We start from the raw sequence: 16853 nt of genomic DNA, 5'->3' as shown, positions 1-16853 counted from the left end.
TAAAGACTTGTTACCAATTATTGCAAACGCCTGATTTCAGTTATTGCTGCCTAGGGTGGCACAAGCCGTTATTAGGTTCAGGGGGCAATTACTTTTTCACAGAAGTTTTCATTTGTGCTTTAATATATTTAAATGTCATTTGGAAACTGCATCTTGTATATCTTTGGGTTGTCTCTGAGTGAAATTAAAATTGGTTATGATGATTTGAAACCTTTGTTGTGTGATATACAAACCAAACAGAAATCAAGAAGGGGGGCGAATACTTTATCATAGCACTGTAGCTTCGAGTCAGCGATGCCAACGCAAGCATGCACGCACACACCTGCATTAATATAGAGAGGTGAGATTGAATATGAAGAACCACCTGCTTCCCTCTTTGTGTCGCAAGCTGACGAAAACAAAGAACGAGATCAGAGCGAAGAAGATTCATTCTTTGCATGCTTTGTGGGACTGGAGCTGCTGCCGTGATCAAAGGCCTGACCAGGTCCAGAGACCAGACCATTGGTGAATGAGCAGCGCCCTGGATCTTCGAAAAGTCACCTCTGATTCATTTTGTTTTTCTGCGCCTTGGGTAGTCTGTGCACATCCCATCAAACAAACGTCACATGAAAGTTCTCATTTCAGTCCACTTGATATTTTCTCCAGCATTGAATATCATCAGCCTTAGAGAAAAAACCCCAAGCTCGCTTACATGCTCGCTGCATTTATTTCTCGCATCACACATATTCAGCTGCTTCTTCAAGTGCTGTCATATAAATCAAATGGTGCACAGTGCAATGCAAAAAAAAACATATAGTGCAAAGAGAGGAGACTTTCAGTGAAGAAAACAAGTATTTGAACACCTGCTATATTGCAAGTTCTCCCACTTAGAAATCATGCAGGGGTCTGAAATATTCATCGTAGGTGCATGTCCACTGTGAGAGAGATAATCCAAAAAGAAAAATCCAGAAATCACAATGTATGATTTTTAAATTTGTGTGATACAGCTGCCAATAAGTATTTGAACACCTGAGAAAACCAATGTTAACATTTGGTACAGTAGCCTTAGCACTTACAAAGGTCAAACGTTTCCTGTAGTTGTTCACCAGGTTTGCACACACTGCAGGAGGGATTTTGGCCCACTCCTCCACACAGATCTTCTCTCGATCAGACAGGTTTCTGGGCTGTCGCTGAGAAACATGGAGTTTCAGCTCCCTCCAAAGATTTTCCGATTGGGTTTAGGTCTGGAAACTGGCTAGGCCACGCCAGAACCTTGATATGCTTCTTACGGAGCCACTCCTTTGTTTTCCTGGCTATGTGCTTCGGGTCATTGTCATGTTGAAAGACCCAGCCACAAGCTATCTTCAATGCTCTGACTGAGGGAAAGAGGTTGTTCCCCAAAATCTCACAATACCTGGCCGTGGTCATATTCTCCTTAATTCAGTGCAGTTGTCCTGTCCCATGTGCAGAAAAACACCCCCAAAGCATGATGCTACCACCCCCATGCTTCAAAGTAGGGATGGTGTTCTTGGGATGGAACTCATCATTCGTCTTCCTCCAAACACGGTTCCTGGAATTATGACCAAAAAGTTCCATTTTGGTCTTATCTGACCCCAAAACTTTCTCCCATGACTCCTCTGTATCATCCAAATAGTCATTGACAAATTTAAGACGGGGTTTGACATGTGCTGGTTTAAGCAGGAACGTTCTGAGCTATGCATGATTTCAAACCGTGACGCCTTAGTGTATTACCAAGAGTCACCTTGGAAATGGTGGTTCCAGCTCTTTCCAGGCCATTGACCAAATCCTGTCGTGTAGTCCTGGGCTGATTCCTCACCTTTCAAAGGATCACTGAGACCCCGCGAGGTGAAATCTTGCATGGGGCTCCACTCCGACTGAGATTGACCGTCATGTTTGGCTTCTTCCATTTTCTAATGATTGCTCCAACAGTGGACCTTTTTTCACCAAGCTGCTTGGCAATTTCTCCGTAGCCCTTACCAGCCGTGTGGAGTTGTACAATTTTGTCTTTGGACAGCTCTTTGTTCTCTGCCATGTTTCAAGTTTGAGTCTTACTGATTGTAAGGGGTGGACAGGTGTGTTTATGCAGCTAACAACCTCACACACGTGCATCTGATTCAGGATAATACATGGAGTGGAGGTGGACTTTTAAAGGGGGACTAACAGGTCTTTGAGGGTCAGAATTCTAGCTGATAGACAGGTGTTCAAATACTTATTTGCAGCTGTATCACACAAACAAATCATTGAAAAAAAAAATCATACATTGTGATTTCTGGTTGTTTCTTTTTAGTTTAGTTCTCTCACAGCGGACATGCACCTACGATGAAAATTTCAGACCCCTCCATGATTTCAAAGTGGCAGAACTTGTAATATAGCAGGGTGTTCAAATACTTATTTTCTTCACTTTAACCTGAAAAGTACGATTAAATTGGGTTGGTGAATCGAGACAACTCTAAAGCCATGATTCAAATAAATGCTTCAGTCCAGAAGAAAGTTGTTACGGCTCAAAACTAATGTCACTGATGTTTGTCCGCATTGCAGTATATGCTCAGATAAAACAAAAGAAAATTAAGACAGAGAGAGAGAGCGAGAGAGAGAGAGAGAGAGAAAAAGGCTACGAGCTAAAAATCACTCTGTTTGAAGAGACCCAGCTTTTGTTCCAATTTTCTTGCAGATAATCAATAAACACACAATGATAGGTACACTTGAAATCTAATACAAGAGCGGTGTAACAAATTCTGCCTTTCAAAAGATAATAATCCTGACACTGTTAGGGAGCTCCTAATTAGTGGTGGGACTTCAATGAACTAGTAAATGGTGGGTAGATTCACACTTATTCTGTAGTTCTTAGACTTACAAATGATGTGTGCAGAAAAAAAATCTTCCCAAATAGTAGTCATGTTGGGCTTGCGTTCTGATGAAATACTGGATTTTCAGCCATATTTGGGGCTGCCTACATTTTGGCTGACAAGTTAACAAGCAGGAGCAAATTACATTTCCTCAATGAACATTTAATGTATTCTGTCTACACAGTATATTGTGTTGGCAGGAATGCCCAAACTCATTGGTGGGCACCTTCACTTCAGTAAGGGATTCCAGCAAGCTGAAAAAGGAGTCTTATTGGGCCTTGTTGGCCTGTATTTCATGGTATAGGTTTTATCCATCCATCCATTCAACTATCCATCTTCTAGTGCTTATCTGGCTCAGGTTGCGGGGGCAGTAGCTTTTGGAGGGATGCCCAGACTTCTGTTTCTCCAGCCACTTCCTTCAGATCTTAGGCCATCCTGTCCTGGGTGCTCCCCTGGGTCTGCTTCTGGTGGGACGTGCCTGGAACATCCTACGAGGGAGGCGTCCTAGAGGCATCTGGCTCAGATGCCCCGGCCACCTCTTCTGGCTCCTCGAGAATGCAGAGGAGCAGCGGCTCAACACTGAGCCCCTCCGGATGACCAAGCTTCTCATCCCATCTCTAAGGGAGAACCCAGACACCCTGTAGAGGAAACAAATTTTAACGGCTTGTATACGGGATCTTGTTCTTTTGGTCATGACCCACATCTCGTGACCATAGGTGACGGTAGGAACGTAGATCTACTGGTAAATTGAGACCTTCGCCTTAGCTCCCTCGTTACCACAACGGACTGATGCAAAGTCTGCATAACTGCATACGCTGCATCGATCTGCCCGTCGATCTCCCGCTCCATTCTTCACTCACTCATGAACAAGACCCCCGAGATACTTGAACTCCTCCATTTGGGGTAGGATCTCAAACCCAACCAGCAGAGGGCACTCTCCAGGTCTGTGTTGTTTCAGTTTAGAATATATTTTGTTTTGTTTCATGTTGATCTAATGATAAATAACAGCAATATAAAGTCTAATACCAATTCGGCCAAATCGGCGTTTGAGTTAAAAAAAAAAAAAATAGAACTAACAAGTAAACTTGAAGAAAGTATTTGCACTCTCTGTGGACTAGGAATACCAAGGCCAATCATTGAAATAACACATAATTGCATTTACTCATAACCAAAAAAAGAAGAAAATATATAGCTTTATTTCTGAGTGTGTCTATGTGTTTTTTTCCCCCCTTTCTTTTCCTTTCAACCAGTGTACCTGGCGCTAGCAATTTTCTTGTAATTGACGTGTGTCCAAAGCCTTTTATCCATTCTATTCTGGTAAAAAATTTAAAGCTGCTGTCTTGAAGGCATAAACATTGATCTTTGCTGAGAGCCAAGAAGCTGGCGTTATTTATTTCATTATTTGTTTTTTTTTTTTTTTTTTCTCAACAGCAAGATGAAGCCTCTAACATCTATTAGCGCTTGAGACAGTTTTTATTTTACTCTGCCAGTTAATCACCAAGACCAGCCTAAAGAGGCGTGGACAAAAGAAGGGGCCTACAGATTCCAGTGAACGTGAAGGAAAGCTGAAAAACACTTTTCTCGTGAATGTATTACACCTAATTTGTAACTAATAGAGCTCGTGCACTTACGTCACGGCAATCATGTGACTGGCTATATTGCTGGTCTAACAAAGTATTGTTCAACGGTAAGTCGGTTGGAGACGACACGAAAATATGTCTTATAGCACGACGCTCAGAGTTTTGTCCGATATCGTTAGACATTTAGAAGGTGAAAATAAATGAAGGTACGTGGAAAAATTAGATATACTCGGCATAGAGTATCCGTATTTAATGCTGAAGTCGATGTTTTCGCTGATAATAAAATTTTGTTTATTCGCTTCCGCTTGTCTTGGACAACTGGATCCACACCTGGATCTGGTGACTAAGTCGTTGAGATTTACACGGAAGAGTTTGAAAGCATATAAAAGTCTGGACGCATACAAATACTTCATTGCTGGATCTGTTCTCATCAGGAATCTTCTTTTCCTTTCGGCTTGTCTCATTAGGGGTCGCCACAGTGTCTCATCTTTTTCCATCTAAGCCTATCTCGTGCATCCTCCTCTCTACCACCCCACTGTCCTCATGTCCTCCCTCACCACATCCATCATCCTTTTCTTTGGTCTTCCTCTCGCTCTTATGCCTGGCAGCTTCCATTCTCAACACCCTTCTACCAATGTACTCACTCTCTCGCCTCTGGACATGTCAAACCATCCAAGTCTGCTCTCTCTAACCTTGTCTCCAAAACATCCAACTTTGGCTGTCCCTCTAATGAGCTCATTGCTAATCCTATCCAACCTGCTCAATCCTAGCAAGAACCTCAACATCTTCATTTCTGCTACCTCCAGTCTGCTTCCTGTTGTCTCTTCAGTGCCACCGTCTCTAATCCGTACATCATGGCCGGCCTCACCCCTGTTTTATAAACTTTGCCCTTCATCCTAGCGGAGACTCTTCTGTCACATAGAACACCAGACACCTTCTGCCAACTGTTCCATCCCGCTTGGACCCGTTTCTTCACTTCCTTACCACACTCACCACTGCTCTGGATTGCGGACCCCAAGTATTTGAAGTCGTCCACCCTCGCCATCTCTTCTCCCTGTAGCCTCACCTTCCCCCTCCATCCCTCTCATTCACGCACACATGTTCTGTTTTACTTCGGCTAATCTTCATTCCTCTCCTTTCCAGTGCATGTCTCCATCTTTCTAATTGTTCCTCCGCCTGCTCCCTGCTTTCACTCCAGATCACAATATCATCTGCGAACATCATAGTCCAAGGGGATTCCAGTCTAACCTCATCTGTCAGCCTATCCATTACCACTGCAAACAGGAAGGGGCTCAGAGCTGATCCCTGATGCAGTCCCACCTCCACCTTAAATTCTTCTGACACACCAACGGCACACCTCACCGCTGTTCTGCTGCCCTCATACATGTCCTGTACTATTCTCTCAGGGATGCTCAGGACTACTTCCCCTAGTTCCTTCCAAAATTCTCTCTACTCTTTCAACTCACAGTCACATCCTTCTTGTGGGGCATAGCCGCTAATCACATTATACACAATACCCTCAATTTCAATTTCAGCCTCATCACTCGATCTGATACACCCCACATAGCGACGGGTTGACGGCTCGTGAACGCAGAAGTCTGTTCGGAGACACGTTAACCTTTGCTGGAATCCATCGATCTTTTCAGCTCGTATTCAATAGAAATACCAATATTTAAATAAATGACCCGCGGCATTACACAAACTCGCATTCATTAACTATGAATGGGAAAAAAAAAAAAAGTCAGAGTCGTCTCCACGGAACGTAGACGGAAGAGACTGCGGCTACACTTAACCTAAGTTAACCTCAGAATTTTTCATTTTCATTTTGATACAGATTGTTCTCAAATGCTCAAAACTAATTTGGGATTCTAGATACTGTTGATCGCTACACAGGCGTTTGTGTATTTTGGTTGGGCACCATCCATCACGTTTAATTGCCGAAATCCATTGATCTTTTCAGTTGGCATTCCAAAGAATGATTGCTTTGAATATCCGTCTCATCTGTTGTGCAACCAACAGCACAACAGGTCTCTGGTATTGCGAATATTCTCCTACCGGTTCAATGTCTCCCACAATGTCGAGCAGTTGTTTTTGACCAGAAATATGGCGCTGTAAAAATGGTGACGTCATGTGCACGAGCGCTATAGCTGCAAAGAAAAATCCATCTCACAATTGGCAGCAGGCTTAGACGAGTGGTTATCACATCATAGAAGTTTAGAGGTTCTGGGTTCGAATCTTGTTCTCAAGCCCACCTGTATGAAGTTTGCATCCTTACCCCTGTGCCTGTTTGGGTTTTCTCTGGGTACTCCAGCTTTCTCCCACATTTAACGAACATGCATGTGAGTTGATTTAAGATGAAATTGTTCAGATGTATGAATGTGACTGCTTGTTTTTGCCGTGTGATTGACTGACAGCCAGTCCAAAGTGTACCCAACTTCTTGGCTCACAAGAATTGCTGTGGAAACTCTTGTCGTAGGATCTCGTTGGCTTTCCACAATATATTAAATTGAATTCCTTTATTCATCCAGAAAATGTTCCAATCAATCACTGAACTCACAATCGACAAGTCTAGGAATAGCATTTCGAGACTTCTGTGAGTAATTTGCCATTTTAAGATGATTAGCTGGGCAACAAAATGAAATGCATCGCTATTATTGAATGCGCATGCTTCCCTCAATGGGCTCGCCATCATCATCATTCACTCCATCAAGTTGAATTCTTTGAATGCAGCTCCTCTTTTCTGATCATTTGTGATATATGTATTTGAGCCTGCAATTAGCAGAGTTAGACATTTTTGCAGCAAATGCGCGGCGCAATCCATCACAAGCCGCCACCGTCTCATTTATCCAGCACACATTTGAAACTGATTTCAGTGAAGGTTGACCGTGCCTTTGTTATCGATTGATATGATGTTGCTTCCCCAATCTTTTTCCAGCTGCATGATTTGCATTGTTATCCACGTTTAGCATATCTTTGAGGGCTTGGCTTTTTGTGATTGTCAACTGAATGTCTAATTTCAACCTGCATGTGTAGAGGTTGAAATGTGTCTCATCTGTGTTTCCCAAATCCTAGACCTCGATTGAATGTTGAAAGAAATCTGATATGAAAGGAACATTTGCCAATTGGAATGTATCCACATCTATACAAACAAAATGCACTAAGTATGATGCAAGTATGGCTCATTAAAGCACTGAAACCACGGTTACCAGGGTGCCGCGGTACAGTGTTGTGCCGCAAGTGTTCGTCAGGAGTGACGCAGGAAATTGCCCATCATTTTACAGAATTTTCTGAAAATGATGACATTTCAGTCGCAAATATAGCCTTGTTCATCAATGCTGCTGATCTATAGTGACAGAGAGAAGAGACCAAAAGCGTGTATTTCATCAACAATTTCAATTTTTATATTTTTGGCTATGTCCTGCAGTTGGCTGGCAACCAGTTCAGGGTGTATCCCGCCTCCTGCCTGTTGTCAGCTGGTATAGGCTTCAGCACTCAGACGACCCCCGTGAGGATAAGCGGCTAAGAAAATGGATGGATGTCTATTTTTGGCCATTGTCACTGGTACACGTACCTGACTTTGGTGGGGGTAGCGTGGGGCTGATTCCTGCTCAGTGATGGTTTTGATATATGGCCTGCGACTGACTGGCAACCAGCTCAAGGTTGAGTCTTCTTTTTGCCTCAAGTTACCTGGGGTAGGCTCCATTTTAATCAATTTCACAAGCCATACATGGCATGATGCTCGCTTCTAAACACAAATGTCACTTTGAAGGCAGTTTAAAACTACAGGACCAACTTTTCCGCCCTTTTATTTCCAGTTCAGCCACCTGAAAAACCTGTCACCTCGTCGCACTGAAAGCCCACTAATGAGTTGAAACTATAAACATGTTTCTTTGCACGCCTTGTCAGGCTTGCCCATGTCACACTGGGTGTTGAGTAGCTGAACTTTAGACCAAAAAAATGCCAAGAATGGAAACACATCTTCAAAAGAATAATAACATGATGTACAGACCTCCTTTCATAGCTTTGGATTAACATCGCTGATCTTGCTCTAATTGGAAAGGTTGAATAACAGCTACCTAAGGCAAAGAGAATTCCTGAAGCAAAGGCTTGTTCAATACCTTAAGTATATACAGTACACCGAGGTCTAATGCGTTAATAAGGTGAAATGTTTTGAAAATCCACTTGAGGCTTTTGACAGGGAAGGTTCACATGAATAATTTCAAAACCTAGCGTATGACACGGGGCACATTCAGCCCAATTTGATTTCAAGTGGACTGTCAAAACAAGAGCACGAATGATTTCAGTATTCGCCCTAATAAGCTATAGATAACATTCCCCCCATTTTTTGTGTGCAAATAATCACGAGTACAGTACAACTTCAGTTCTCGACCACAATCCATTCCAGAAGGCGGTTTGAGAAGAGATTTGTTCAAAAACCGAATAGATATTTCCCATTACAATTAATGGAAAAAGAAATAATGCGTTCCAAGCCTAAAAAAAAAAAAATTGGGTTTTTTTTTTAAAGCATTTTTTTTTTTTTTTTTAGGTTTAGCAAAGTGGTTCAGTACCCAACTCAGAAGTGGCTACAAAAACAGTTCATCTCATTATTAAGGCTGGACTATTTATACTACTCATCTAAGATTTACATATAGTTTGAAATTTTGCGAGATTTAGTTTTTTGTTTGTTATTGGACTTTTTTTTTTTTTTTTTAAATAAATTCAATGTAACCGGTGAATGGTAGTGCAGTGCTCCTCGAGCCCTTTTTGATTAGCTGCACGTCCCAGCATGCACTTCTCTGGAAACGGTGAGTCCCTGGCTTTGAATAATGAATCCCTGCAACATCATCACCAAGTACAGTTAGGGTACTCCTCCATTGTATTAGAGTTATTGCGTTTCGGTCCCATTATGTTACAAATTTTTCATTTTTACAATCTGCATGATATTTTTGTGTTTCTGCAATTAGCTGGCAACCAGTTAGGATAAGCGGCTCAGAAAATGAATGAATGAATGAATTTGTTTTCCATTGTTTTTGCTCTCTTTGAATATATTGTGTTTCAGTCTGCCATGATTGCAAGTGTTTTTTTTTTTTAGAAGTATATATTTTCCCCATTACTATCACATTAAATAAGAGCATTGATAATATTTTTCTGGATGCCACTGATATTATGATAGGAGACACCATAGTAATTTACTGTTCATCCATTTGAACTTTCAATTTTAAAGAACATTGAATGTTGTAATTGTAAGTTAGAACTATAGATAACAAAACTAACTAACAAAACTAGCTAAATAATATAGATAAATCAGACTCAAGCATAAAGCTTAAATCCATCCATCCATTTTCGTAGCTCCTTATCCTTACAAGGGTCACGGAAGTGCTGGAGCCTGTGCTTAACGTTTGAATTATACATAAAAGAATATTTAACACTTGTCACATACTGTAGGTATAGGTGTGTATATATATATATATATATATATATATATATATATATTTTTTTTTTTTTTGGGGGGGGGGCTTTATTTTTATTTCTTGTTTGAATGTCATCCTTATTCAATGTATAATTCCTGTCTCATCTTGCCTTTTGGGGGGAAAAAAAAAAAATCTCTGTAAGCTTTTACCCGGTGAAATCAAAGATAAATCAAATGTAAAATAAGGTCCGCCCTGTATCTACTGAAACTGGTTTGAGACTTTTGGCAGTCAATAGACCCAAAATGTGTTCGCTGTACTCAACTACTGCCTGAATATTGTGAACATGCCGCCGTGGCTATTCCCTAACCATAAAGCGTTAACTCTCCTATTTGGTTATTTGCGGAAAACACTCAACTATGAGCGTTGATGTTTTGATGACGCCGCTGTGGTCAAGTGAGTTTTAAGATCCAGCCCTTCGCTCGTTAGTTTGCACGCAAACGAGTTTCTCTACTGTGTGCGTCTACAGAACATCTCCTGTAATTAGCCTGTATCAAAAGAACTCAAAGCCTAGATCTGATTAAAGGAGTGATGTTCAGGTTTTCCCTGTCAGGGGTCATCCCTCGCATGATTTGTTTGTCCGATGCTAGCCACCCATTTTTATCGGGGCTTTTTAAATCAGACCCACGTCGAACTTTACCTTTAACATTTTCACATGAAATTACTTCATACATGGACTTAACAAGTGGATACACTGACTTTTTTTTTTCTTTTTCTTGAACTAATATCGCACAAACAGTTGTATGATTCCATGTTTTTATGGTATCCGGGTGAAGCAAAGATGTATCCAAAGATTCTGCAGGACGATGTAGCGACCATGCTTTGCTATATTTTGTGTCTAGTGCTTAAGATGAGCTTCGATCCTGTTCCCTACACCCCTGTTGCTCTCCCTCTCTTTACAACTTTGATTACATAGAGTCTTGTTCCACTGCTTATTGAACATTTCAGATGTTTCTCATGGTTCGCTTGTGTACAAAGTGTAGCGCTCAAACAAACACGTTACGGACTGGCAAGTAGTTGTCGTGGTTATTGACCATGAGCCGGTTTTCACTTCTACTGTGTCAACGCCGCCAATCAGCTTCATTGATTTCATGCCTGTTTACATTTGTCAAGATTGGCTGATTTGATGAACAGTCCAAAAAGCAATCAGAGAATGTTTTTTTTTTCTTCTTCCATTCTTCATTTTGGTGGTGGATAAATTTTCACAGTAGAACAACAGGTATTGTTACGTCAAATAAAACAAACAAGCAACAACAACCAACATTGAAAAAAAAAAACTCAGGACCAGAAGCATGGTGATTTTATTGTAACGTGCACATCAAGCCATGTGTGGGTGGTAGAAATGATCAAGGTTACCAATTTTTGTTTTCAGGGTTGCCCACATAACCACTTGTAGCATGAGACGACTAATACAAGTTAGCTGTTGGTGCTAAAAAAAAAAAAAAAAATGTAAACTGGATGAACAATGTATTTACTGTTTATGATGTAGTTGTTGATTATTAATAATGATATATGTGCCCTGTGATTGACTGACAACCAGTTCAGGGTGCACCCCGCTTCCTGCCTGATGACAGCTGGGATAGGCTCCAGCACTCCCTCGACCCTTGTGAGGATAAGCAGCTCAGAACTTGGCCAATTAAGATGATTCTAAATAAAACAAAATACCATATACCCAAGTAGCATCCATCCATCCATTTTCTTTTCCCTGAACTGGTAGCCAGCCAATCGCAGGGCACATCGAGACAAACAGCCACACTCACAATTACACCTCGGGGCAATTTAGAGTGTCCAATTAATTTTGCATGTTTTTTTGGGATGTGGGAGGAAACCGAAGTGCCCGGAGAAAAGCCACGCAGGCAGAGGGACAACATGCAACCCCCACACGAACCCAGGTCCCCGTAACTGTGAGGCCAACTCTTTACCAGCTGATCCACCATTCGGCCCCAAAGAAGCAATTAATTAAAACAATTGAATTGGCTGCTTTATATGAAGACACTGAATTGATATTCAACACAATTAAGGTTGGAATGTGTGTGTGGCCCTTGACAAGTGTTCCAGTTTCTCACAAAGCCCCTCTGGAAAATTAATCGTCCACCTCTAATTTAAATGCTACTGGTGGTAAGCGAGCGAGAACGCGTGCGACATTTCTCAGCCAGGAGCGCAGCGCATCGTTCTCATCATTTTGCACTCATTATGCTTTATTTTCATCAGTTAGAGTTGCTTTCATTCTTCATGCATCTGTACGCCATAGTAATTGAGCTGAAATCAGGGATCAAATTGAGCCATTCTGGGGGTCACAGACAAACAATTTCATCATTTAATTCGGAGACTGGCATCATTTTCTCATTTTGAATTGCCACATGTGGTTTTGTGTTAGGGAGTTTGCAGTGGTGACTGCAAATCATCTCTTTTTTTTCTTGCTCATTCAGCCTTTGAGCCTTTTGGCAAGATGTAATACCGCCATTAAAATGACAAATAAGCATGCCAATAGTGTCAAATACATTTAAGTCATTAAACTGTAATCTTACTAAATATTTAAATCAAATGAGTCATAACTTTAGCCTGGCTTTCACTTTTTTCAAAAATAGTTTCTTGGCAGGAATTCCATTTTATTCTGCTGAACTATCAACAAAACATTTAGCATAGCTGTGGGCCAAGGATGTGCTCAATAAAATGATCCAGGAGGCGGATTTTTAATTTTTTTCAAAGCGTTAATTCATAAAAAAAGTGGCACAGTGGAGTGACTGGTAAGAGTGTCTGCCTCACAGTACTGTGGACCAGGGCTCAAATCAGTTTGGAAGTTCTCTTCGTGCCTGCGTGGGATTTCTCCAGGCACTCCGGTTTCCTCCCACATCCACAAAACAGGCCTTCATTGGAGACTCTAAATTGCCCGTTGGTGTGATCTGTCTCCATGTGCCCTACAATTGACCACTTCAGGGTCTACCCACTCTCCTGCCCGAAGATAGGTGGGATGGGCTCCGCTCCAGCACTCCCGTGCCATTGTGAGGATAAGAGTCTCAGAAAATGGATGGCTGGATTTTCATGAAGGCCTACTCTAGTTTTTATTGTTGGATTAATTAAATGAGACTTTTTTTTGCAGGGTGGTCTGATTGTGTTTTTAATTCAAATTAAATGTCTTCCAAAGAATCTTACCAATTTAAAAAGCAGCGTTAGACGGTTGCATCAATAAAATGACACCGGGAGATCTACTCTCCTTAACAACAGCAATCAGAGCTGACAAATTAGATTCCTGCGTTTTGTAGTAAACACAAAACTTCCTGAAGTTTTGGGGGTTGAGGAAACAGGAATCAGCACAGCAGCTCGCCGAGACGGTCACTCACCCCTTTGCTCGCCACTCGACTGACAAGAAGCAACGTGCGTGGGGTTTACTAATCAAATCTACTTCGAGTGGATTCGTGACCATCTTGCCAGGATGCCTTTCAAAATCTAAATCAATTGCGGTCCCGCTTTGACGGCGAATCCCTGCAAGTTTGTGGAAAATTGACTGACGGGATGCTGACGTGAACTGATAAGCTATTTGTGGAACCTTTGTAAATAACCAGCAGCCATTCGGCATCCTGCGATGTTTACCGATAAAACCACTTGTGACAAATTCAGTGCAATAAGTATCCAAGCAACATGCTCCTAATAATAATTCTGTAGAGAACATACGTTACATTTTAGCACCGCATATGCATTCACACATTTCCCATTTTTATTTGCATGCCCTAGTTGTGTAAACATTTTAAACATTGACATGGCCTGTAACTGTAACACTTTTTGGTGACCCAGCCGTTTCTATCTGACTGCATCTCCACCTCGACTGCAGCTCATGAAAGTGATGGCACCCCCATGAAAACCTGTGGGAAAGCCAACTCTAATCTCCTGTGCTGGCTCCGTAACAATTTACTCTGCAGATTCCCAAAGATTGGCTTTTCATTTCCTCCTGTGTCAGTTTACGTACCTCCAGTGACTGGGTGGCAACATGCTGTTCATACGCTTGACCTGACATTTTGGGTTATTTCTCTTCCTTTTACAAGACATTCTACAAGTGTCGGTGAAATCAGTTTTGGGTTCCTGAATGAGCTCATTTGTTACGTAAAATAATTTTTTTTTCCTGTTGGGAATTCAGGAAACAAACGATCTTTTGCAGGGTTAAATTCTTCTCATCATAAAACTGAGAAAATGATCCATCCATCCATTTTCTGCACTGCTTATCCTCACTAGAGTCATGGGAATGCTGGAGCCTAACCCCGCAGGAGCCGAGGTACACCCTGAACTGGTGAACCTTCAAATTCACACCGATGAGCAATGGACATGTCCGACCTGTCAACCACTCGTACAATAATAGCCAAGCAGATAGCCGCGTTGTCTTAACACACCCCTCTCGCAGGATTATCCCACAAGCAATGGTGGTTGTCAGTAGCGTGTGCTTGGAAAAGATAAAGAAAATGAAAAATGTAAAGAAAATGGCTCTCAGAGGGGAACATGCAATTCTGACAAAAGATATCCTGCTCGGTTACAAGTGGCCCGGTTGATTCATTTTCCAAAGCCTAAGACAAAAACTCCAGCCAAAATCTTAATTCAGTGTACATATCCTTGCGTGAAATAGTTGAGACCTCTCTATAGAACTCTCACACATTTGGCAAAAAACATACCCCTATATTATCTGAAATTCGCAATAGAGAATCAACTTCAAACATGTTCTGTTCAATCGCCGTTTTGTAAGCTTGTGGGACATGACTAAGTGGGCAGAGCTTAAGAATGCCATCAGAAAGGTCAATTTAGAGCCTACTGTGCATGTTTTTTAGGGTGTGGCAAGAATTTGAAGGTCCGGGAGAAAATCCACACAGGCACAGGGAGAACATGCAAACTCAACACAGGTGAGGCCAGATTTGAACCATGAACCTTGGATTAGCTTTGTAAGATCTACAGATAAGTTACATTGAGTGATGACAACTAGAAAAAGGACAGGACAAAATTACAGTACATACAGTAGCTCTCCATTCCACATCAAACTCTCAGAACATTACAGGGACTATCGTCTAACACTCATGTATGGTAAGAAAGGGTCACAACTGTCTATTCAACATCTGAGAACTGCAACAGTAGGACACAGTCAGATGAAAAACTGATAGTTTGTCCATTCAGCATCCATAAATGCGAATAAAAACACCCCCGCATCAATCAACGTATTAACCCGTTTCATTCCAGATTTGAACCAATAATGACAAGCATAAACCGGCCTTTTTACCAACTTGGAATATTTCTCTCTATTCAATAATTATCTATTGGAAGGCAGCAGTGGGAAATCAGTTAAGAACTCAAATTAAAGACCATGTATAATAATGTCAACGTTTTTTTTTTTTTTTTTAATATTTTATGTATGTTGGGAGATATTCTGTGCCAGTGACACTTCCTTACTGATAACTTGGCCCATTTCTATCATGACAGAATGTAGTTGACCGTCAGCTAGAACCGTAAAAAAATACATCTTCCCTGATGTGTTATTTGAGCTGCCTCTGCCGTGTGCCCCCACGAGCGGTGCTTGCGGCAATACCGCAGTAAACCCGACAGCTCGGCCGCTTCATACCAGCCCACCAGCGACTAGTTCATAGTCGCCTGTGGTCTGAGCAAAAGTGTTGGGGGCTTTCCACCTTGCCACAGCCACAACTCACCGATGCCCTGACAACTGAAACAGTTCAGGAAATGATAAGCTGTTCATTACCTGCACTTGCTCTCAAGCTAACATGCTAAATGCCAAACAAACTGATGAGGTAGCGTCTAAGAAGTCATCACCTAACTTGTTTTTGTGTTGTAAAGCCACATAATGATGCACCAATGACTGTTATTATAAGGAACAAGGAATGTTTGTCAAGAACCTCCAGGATTTCGAGGCAGAGGCATAATGTTCAATGTAGTTTATTTCGGAAACTGGGTCATACACTGTGTAGCAGTAAAACAAGGCAGAGGCACCGAAACACTAGGCGGGATCCAAAAGACATACAGCAAGGTCCGATGACTATGGGTCAAACTATCCAACTCTCAGGGGTGCCCAGACTTTTTTTTACCCCAAGACCTACCTCTCAAGCATCCAGCCTCTCGCGATTGATGGGTGGGGGCTGACTTCTTTTTTTTTTTTTTTTTAAGAATGACCAATGATGAAATAGAATGACCAAGTCACAAAGAACTACCCACTACAAAAGTGCAAAACATGTATTTTAAAGTATATTGAGGATTCTTTATGTGTAAATGTATGTGTGCCTTGGATAACCGCATAAGCCAATATTACACAACATAATTAACTTTTAACATATTTTGTAACTATATGAGTTCAAGTTGCTGATCACCAAGCATCATAAGAATGAAAATGCACACCTGGGCTGTGTCACTCACATCAATGGATTCGTCCATCAAAATCCGAGATGTCCTTCCACACATCAGCCATGGCGCCACAGCGCCGTGTAACTGTACCCCTTTACAGCTGCAGAGATTTTATTGAACATAATATTTCCGCATTATTTTTAAAATATCACAACAACTAGTCAGCTGTGCCTCTTTTACCATCTCTCCATCTTGGAAGGACTTTTGTTATCAACGACGATGTGACGAACCCGGAACGATGCTTCGGTGGCTCCTTTCGCTGTTGACCAGTTGATCGCGATCGACGCATTGAGCACCCCTGATCAAACTCAACAGGACAGGATCAACCAAAAGGGCACAGAATCGCTGTGACAAGGGTTACTTTAACTTACACGTAGAGCGGCGAGTCCCACAGGCACGGAATGTAACTCACCAACATAAAGCAACGAACTGGCAAATGCCAGGGTCAAAAACACCAACTTAAATGCCTGTCTAATTACAGTCGAATGTGAAACAGCTGTGACAGGTGTCACCGCCCACAGCAGTGGCCTGGCCACGCCCCTCTTGGCATTGACAATGTTGTTATATAGCGCCAT

The 16853-nt window shown here is 41.7% G+C and overlaps 1 long non-coding RNA gene across 2 annotated transcripts; it reads right to left on the bottom strand.

Moving 5' to 3' along the window:
- Nucleotides 1-2442: 2442 nt before the first annotated feature.
- LOC133511134 (uncharacterized) lies at nt 2443-16598 on the bottom strand. Of its 2 annotated transcripts, none has more exons than XR_009797802.1 (3): nt 16459-16598; nt 16273-16378; nt 2443-3484 (listed from the first exon to the last, which is right to left on the bottom strand). It is a non-coding gene; the product is annotated as an uncharacterized LOC133511134 (long non-coding RNA). The 2 variants fall into 2 exon arrangements; XR_009797801.1 differs by having other exon boundaries at nt 16291-16378.
- Between the last annotated feature and the right edge of the window lie 255 nt (nt 16599-16853).

The sequence above is a fragment of the Syngnathoides biaculeatus genome, chromosome 2 (assembly GCF_019802595.1).
Source record: "Syngnathoides biaculeatus isolate LvHL_M chromosome 2, ASM1980259v1, whole genome shotgun sequence".
Lineage (NCBI taxonomy): Eukaryota > Metazoa > Chordata > Actinopteri > Syngnathiformes > Syngnathidae > Syngnathoides > Syngnathoides biaculeatus.
Note: the sequence above shows the minus strand (reverse complement) of the source record. Positions and strands in the feature narration are given on the sequence as shown.